The 8,085-nt window shown below is 37.4% G+C and overlaps 1 non-coding gene across 1 annotated transcript; it reads left to right on the top strand.

Annotated features, from left to right (window-relative positions):
- Positions 1-1,216: 1,216 nt before the first annotated feature.
- On the top strand, positions 1,217-1,323 carry LOC145123046 (small nucleolar RNA R71). The gene has a single exon (XR_013714926.1). It is a non-coding gene; the product is annotated as a small nucleolar RNA R71 (small nucleolar RNA).
- Positions 1,324-8,085: the final 6,762 nt, after the last annotated feature.

Genomic DNA, 8,085 nt, shown 5'->3' with positions numbered 1-8,085 from the left:
AGTGAGGCGTCCAGGATCTCCCATTTTCTTTGGCAACTCTCCCAATATCACTCTAGAACTCTGCTCACTAAGAATCACCTTGGAATTCTTCTCTAACTGCTAGCGAGTATCTAATAAATCTTGCAAGAACTTAGCATATTCAGGAACTCTAGATAATGATTCAATGAAAGGGGTATTAATTTAAATACACTTTACTTGCTCCATAAACTTTAAGTGTTCTTGCTCTAGTGGATGAATATGAGCTCTAGACAGAAACGGAAGCAGAGGATGATAAGCTTGCACATTGGCTGAATTTTTCTGATTAGATCCTCCCCACGTCGTGAGCATTGGAGGCTCACGTCGTGAGTTTGAAGTTTCATCAATATTCTTTTCTTCGAGTTTGGACTTCTTTGGCTTCGGTCCGGTCTGATTTGGATCGAATTCTAGTGCTTCAAGGAACTCAGAGATGGTATCCTCTTCAGTTTTTATTACCATTACATGTAATTGAGGCTTTTTTCAGGAATTTGTGGAGATAATTTTTCATTTACCAAAGTGGTTAATTGTCCAATTTGGGCTTCGATATTTTGGATCGATGCTTGGTGATTCCTCAGCAAAGCTTGTTGGTCTCTCATAAGATTTTGATTTTCCCTTATCAATGCATCGGTGTCATTATGTCTTTTCTCTGAAGCCTCCATGAATCTTGTTAACATGGACTCAAGATCAACTTTCTTTTCTGGTGGTTGCTCTTTTTGATAAAAGCCTCTATCAAGTTGCCTATACTTTTCTTCTTTTTGCTTCTTATACTTATCATATGGCAACCGCTCTTTCTTTTGTTTCCTCCAATCGGCATCATACTTATCTCCACTCGAATAGCAAACTTGCACCTTCTTATTTCCATTATCATCCAAGTGACAATCTTTTGTCAAGTGTGGACCATTACATCTTTCACAACCAACTCTAATAGCATGAATTGACTGGTCCATCTTTGTCATTCTTCGGTCCATAGTGTTTAGCATGGCTAACATATCTGCCATATCATCGGAAGTTCCACTACCAATTCCTTTTGCTCCATCATGTTTAGGATTATGGTGACTCACGAGAATGCTTGGAAAATTCTTCAATTAATTCCTTGATTTCAGTCGGATTTTTCTTAGTCAATGGCCCTTGAGAATCAAGAAGTTTCCTTGTCATGACATTAACCCCATCATAAAAAATAGAAACTTCTTGTTGCTCATTCAAATCATTTTGGGGGCAATTCCTTATCAATCCCTTGTAGCGTTCCCATGCTTCGTATAGTGACTCCCCCAGTTGTTGCTCGAAATTCGCTATAGCTTTCTTGAGTTTAGCAACTTTGGAAGGTGGGCAAAAGTGTTCCAAAAATTGCTCACGCATCTGCGCCCAAGTAGTTATTGCACCGGGTGGAAGTGCTTTTAGCCAATCCTTAGCGGCTCCCTTGAAAGTAACGGGAAGAATTCTTAGCAAAACTGTAGTTCGTGGAACTGTTGGGATGTTAAAATAGTCAGCAATGTCATTAACTTCATCTGGGTGCTTGTAAGCATCCTCATGATCCTTCCCAGAAAATGGTACTTCTTTTAGTGCGGACAGAATGTGTTCCTTCAGCTCGAATGTGGCAGTGACTAGAATCACGGGCTGGACTAGACCGGGACCGGTGCCCTCTCGGATTCTCTTCTTGTATGCCTCCATGGACATATCAACAATTTTTGCCATCTCGTTCTTAGGCTCATCCTCGAAATCGCTTTCTTCAAACTCGGGTTTAGTCTCGTATTCAGTATATTTTGGATTACGATTTTGTTCAAATCTTTCAATCTTGTAACGCCCGTGTTTCTAGGCTAGGCATTAATGATGATGTAATAGTCTATGTTAACCTTTGTAACTCATTTTGAAATAATAAGAATGTATTATTTGAGTATTATGTGTTTTATGCTTAATTGCTTAATTGGTGGCTTAACTGAATTAAGAATAAAAAAATAAGCGTAATATTAAAATGTTAGATATGACCTATATCGATACATGAAGACGTAGTGGTCGTGATGAGGATTCCGAATATATAAAGAATGCCGAAATCCGAGTTATAACGAAGAAGTTATGACCTGTCGAAGTTTCGCGACAGAACCGGCGCGACACTGCGTGACGTAAATAGTGAATTTACGATGGAGCGATATTTAGCCTTAGTTATCTAAACGAAAGTAGTAGAATACGTTAAACCGAGAGCGTGCATGAAAAGAACGTCTAAATCTGACTTCGTATGAGGAAGTTATGATTTTTCAAAGTTTCGACTTAGCGGTATGCAGCCCAAAGTTCGAATATGAGATCGAGCGATATTTAGCCGAAACAATCTAAACGAGAATTGAAGATCTCGTCGATAGTAGTCCAACGGTGAAAAGACAAACGAAAACGGACGTCAGACGAAGGAGTTATGAATTTCTAACGGAGTTTTCCTGTCTCGGCCAACTAAAAATAATATAATAAAAATATAATAAAAATAAAGTCAAAATTAGCCGACGAAGTCTAAACGAGAGTTTTAGAGCATAATCTCACCTACGCGTGCATATAAAGAACGTCACAAACAGAGCTCGTATGCGAAAGATATGAATTTCTGAAGTTCGGGGCACGAAACCCGATATTGTGTCAGAGTTCACGACGTGAACACTGTGTTCACGACGTGAACCCAGAAATGACGTCACCTGGACTCTGCCAGACCCCACTTGTGATGACGCATGCAGTGACGATCAAGCCCACGACGTGGGAGTACTGTTCACGACGTGAATTTCCAGAAAACAGCCCTATAAATAGAGTTGAAGGGGCAGCCAACCAAGGTTGCTAATTAACTCATCTCTCTCCCGTATTACCTCGATTTACATGCAAAAAAAATATCCCCGAAGCCCCGGTATCATCCCGAGACCCGAAGCAAGTCCCGAAGTCCGAAGATCCCGAGAAGAAAAGAGTTTCCGAGCCGAAGCTCTGCCCGCGAGAAGCCCGGTGTGTGAAGGGATCACAGTTTCACCGAAGAATACTACTCTTAGAGCTGTAGTGCTGTCCGATCATCTTCTGATCAAGTGAGTGCATATTCCCTTTCTTCTAACACATAGATATGAAGTATCTCCTATAGAATACGTGTTATGTGTGTATAAATATACGTGTATATGTATGTTATCTGTTTATTTGGAACGAGTATTGAATGAGTATCTTATCAGTTTTTAAGTTGCATATGAATGCATGTGTATGTTGTTATCTACAAAAATGTTGGGTAGAACTTGGGTAGATAGTTGATGTGTGATAAACTGATGAGAGGCCTCGATGTGATTGTGATCTAGTCATTCATCAGAATATGGATGACGACCACAGACTCTTTCTAGACTGTCCTGTGGAATGCTGGCAGGCTCATAACCTGTAGGTGTTGGTGAACTTGGGTGTTCATTCGTTGTATTCTATCCCCCCTCATGGTTGCCTTAGGACATTCATTGCTGAGGAAACCCCTTTGCAGTATTGTCCATCCCGATGAAAATCCTAGATTAGGTCCCTTGTAATAGTTGTTGTCATAGGGACGTAAAGTGAGGATAACGAGAATGGGTAATCGGGTTATTGTTGGTTGGTGAAATTAAATATAATTATTTATTGTGGGTTGAAAACCCTATATGCTCACCAGGCTCCCAAGCCTGACCCACTCAGTTTCTTTGTATTACAGGTAGTGGCGTGAGAGCATAAGTTGGAGAACTTGTGAAGATGTTTTTGTTTATAGACCTGTAGTTGTATATAACTGTGTAAGGTCTATGTTTTATTGTTTATGCTTTTGTGTCTGTATCGGAACATGACATCCCGAGTTTTGTTATTGTCACAACTAGGAATTATAATGCTTTGTAAACATTTAACAAGGATAACATTGTAACTAAAACTTGAAAGCATGTATGATGCTTATTCAATGACAACAAAATTCCATCAAACACTCTATACAAACACTCAAATAGTCAACAAAAGGTTGGAAACCCTAGATATCCCGGTTTAAGTCCAATATGGACTATGATTTCCTTATTGGGCCTAATGGGACAATAAACTTCCAATTTGACTATTTTGGGCTTAGAACTCTTAAATGGGCTCTCATTGGACCCACTCTCATGAGACTTAACCTTTTTGGGCCTTATAAGTCTAAAATGGACTAGTTTACCTTTAATGGGCCTTATTGGGCCATAACAAATCCAATTAGCCTTAATGGACTCAAATCCATTCTTTTATGCAAGATTTGGGTCATGAACTACTCTAAAGGCCCAATGGGCCGAAAACCATCAAATCGGGCCTCATATTATGGACTCAAGCACAAAAGGCCCAAACCATTCTTTTCCTATACCCCCTCTCGGCCCAAGTAGAAAACAAAAAAAAGGGGAAAAGAAATGAATAAATGGCCATGACACCTCATTGTTGTTTAGGGGTTAATTATGGGATTATCCAACAAACAACTAGACAAATCTCATGTTCCCATGCACTCATCTCTCTCTTCTCCTTCTTCTTATTACTCACGGCCGAAGATCACAACACCCACACACACATTTCATCAACTTCTTTCAAACACACTCTCTCTAGAAAAGATTCTTCTTCTCCATTCAAATTTTCGAGATCGTGGAACATTTCAAGGAGGTTCTTCCACAAGAATCATCATCCTAGGTAAATTGATGCTTGGTTCCATAATCTAGTCTCTTTATTTCATCAAGAATCTCTTCTAAACTCACACAAACTCATGATCATACTCCTAGAAAACTCTAAGTTCGAGATCCACCCAAGAAGGCTTACTAGGATCAAATTCTTCCATTTCTTTCTTCAAAACCGACAACAACAAGCAAAGGTGAGTTCATACCCCCTTGCTTTCGGTTTTTACTTGTTTTTGGGGGGAGAATACAAGTATTATTTGATTATCTATGTGTGTTTGCATGCTACATGTGATTTCTTTAGTTTTTGGTTGTGATAATATGTAATATTTGTTATATTTCGAGATCTATAGCAAAAAGGGTGAAAGATTCATAAACAAAAACATAATAAACAACATACATCATGGATCTAAGGGTCTTTAAGTTTAAAAAGTGAAAAACAAAACCAAAAGAACCTTACAAGTGTCATTTTTGCAAAAATAACAAAGATTGGGTATAAATTGTAATTTGTCGGTTTTATGAGGTTTATAAGTTGTTTATTTGTTTAAAAGCTGATTTTTATGAAAATAACACTTTTCAAAGGGTCAAAAACATAAATTTTAGCTTAATGGGATTAAAAGTGGGCCTAATGGGTTTTGGGCCCAAAGTTGCGAAAAAATGAGATTTAGAAGGGCTGAATTGGAAAACTTAACAAACTATGGGTCTAAAATGTAAATAAACTTTTTCAGGGGTTAAAAATGAGTTTATTACCAAATTTGGACTAAAAATGCAAAGTTTTTGATTTTGGGGTCAAAATTTTAAAACTTACGGAATTTGGGCCAAAAATGTAAACTTTTAACAAATAGAGGCTGGAAATGAAAAATGCAATAGTTTTGGGCAAAAATTTCTATTCAAATAAAGTTTGGGTGGAAAATGTCAATAAAAATGGTTTAAGGACCAAAAATGTTAATTTTCATAAAAAGGGACTAAAACTGTCCCTTTATAGAAAAAGGTGTCACAATGGTTAATCTAAATGTTTTTGGGCCAAATTAAAACGACCATAACTTTTGGGGTTAAAAATAGCAAGTTTATAACGCATAGTTTTAAAAATATACATATATATATATATATATATATAATAAAAACTTCGTTATAAATTAAACGTTAAAATATTTCGTTATTGCAAATAAACATTTAACATACCACGAATACCAACAATACGAACTCAAACTCGATAAAACATACGCGATTCAAAAGTTGGGCTTAAATACCTTCTTTACGTGCTATTGGGCCTTTGTGGCCCAATATCATGTTTATTGGGCCCGATATATTCACACATGTTTATTGGGCCTCCTGTGACCCAATTACATGCCTAAGGGACCCTCAATGGCTTTTACATGCTATTGGGCCTTAGTGGCCCATTAGCATTGCTAGTAAGGTCCAAATAAATCATATGCAAAATGGGCTAACGCGTCCTTCGTATACTCGACAGCCTTAAATAACATACGTGATTAGTAGGGCCTCGTAGTCCTCTTCTCTTCGTCTGTTAGGCTTACCTTCTATTCAAGTAAACAAAAATCAGGTAGTTAATCAAGGTTATTCAAATTCATTTGGATTAACTGAGTAATAACGGGCGACACCAATAAGTGTCGGTCGTAGTCTGTAGTTATAATCAAAGTCTCCTGGAGGGAGAGCGAGAGTTTGTGTATAGATCTATACGGGGGTGACTCCCCCACACCTAAGATGTTCGCTACAGTTAGACTCGTCCAGTCTAGGGTGACAAAATCTTAAAATCAATTTCAGCGTTCGCTAGAATGTCAAGACAGACGAACTAGCCATTATTATGCATGGTTATAACGACTCACATAGAGATCCAATACCATCTAAGTAATCATGGGAAATCATATTCATTCGTTGTGACGATACAATAATACAAAACGATCATACTATTTTATCGGAAAACATCGGGTTTTCCGGGGAAACAACATTATTCACTTGTACTTTCAATAACTATAATGTAATAATTTATCATGAGAAACATATCATTTTTACACGTTTTGAAATCATTCACGCATATACTTATGGATCATCACACCTATTGTATAAACAATTGCCGTTTTAGAAAATATCGGATTTTCTAGGTTTTACAGACTATACAAAATATTTTCATATCAAACCTGCTTATGAACTCACCAACATTATATATGTTGACGTTTTCAAAATAACTTGTATTCTCAGGTAACAGATAAGCTGAAGAACAATACCAAGTTTGTTAGGATGTTATGTTTTGAAAACTCTCAAACAATTTATGCTATGGATATGTAATATTTAGACAATGTACTTGATGTGAACAAGGTCAGTTGTAATGTATTAATGCATGGTGATGTTTATGTTATGTTTCATGTATATTCATTGTGATGATATTTCCATTTAAGTCACGCGAGCCCTCGGACGTTTCCGCCGTCTGGTTCGGGGGTGTGACAGTTATATAATGAAAATACATTTCTTTAAGAAATGCTTTGATAAACCTTATTTTATCATGTATTGTTTTGGGGACAAATTCCGCAACTCTTTTAAATCAATGGATTTACTCTGAAATTATTTTAAAAGCATAAATGAAACCGGTCTTTTATGGCCGTGATTTTGGGGATGTCACAAATCTTGCTCTCGTCCTTCTTTTGATTGCTCGACTCTCCTACGTTCTTCCCTTTCTTCTTTCCAAAAACTAATTTAAGGTCTTTGAAAGGCGACTTCTTTGGTGGTTGGTTTTCTCCTACGTTTCTATCCGTCTTTTTGTGAAGGGTCGACTCTGGATCTTCAAGTAGAGGTACCAAAGGTGTGTTGGAACCTCTGGTCATGAATACTGCAATAGAACAAAAATAAAAACGTAAAACTGAACAAAACTAAATAAAATTCGCTTACTGACTGGCCACCAGGACGTGGTAAAGAGCACCACCTCGTGTTGTCGCAACTAATCTAAACAGAAACGAAAAACAAAAAAAACGAAAATGATTGATCTCACGTCGTGAGCTTAAGGCTCACATCGTGAGTTCAGTACTACAATAAAAAACTGATGCAAAACTTAACTTTTTGCAGGTTTTACCCCACAAAAAGGATCGATTAACTTTAAGCAAATAAATTCCTAACTAATTCGCCGATCCCCGGCAACGGCGCCAAAAACTTGATGCGTACTAAATAGCTACACCTAATTTTACCTCCGATCTAACTAACTATTCGACCCAGGGCAGTGTACCCTTTCGCAAATAGTATAGCACGAACAGTCGGTTATCGAACACAGGGAACGGATTAGCAAAGTAACTTACCTACTAAAAATTAATCTAAAATCCTAAACAAAGGTAAAATGGTTTTTATCTCATTTTCCAAGTTTAGACAAACTTAAATTCTCAACAAATTATTCAATCAAATATCAAAAACACTTATGTTAGTTTGAATCCACTTTCCCTCAATG

This window comes from Lactuca virosa, chromosome 6 (assembly GCF_052849685.1).
Source record: "Lactuca virosa cultivar CGN04683 chromosome 6, Lactuca_virosa_CGN04683_v6, whole genome shotgun sequence".
NCBI lineage: Eukaryota > Viridiplantae > Streptophyta > Magnoliopsida > Asterales > Asteraceae > Lactuca > Lactuca virosa.
Note: the sequence above shows the minus strand (reverse complement) of the source record. Positions and strands in the feature narration are given on the sequence as shown.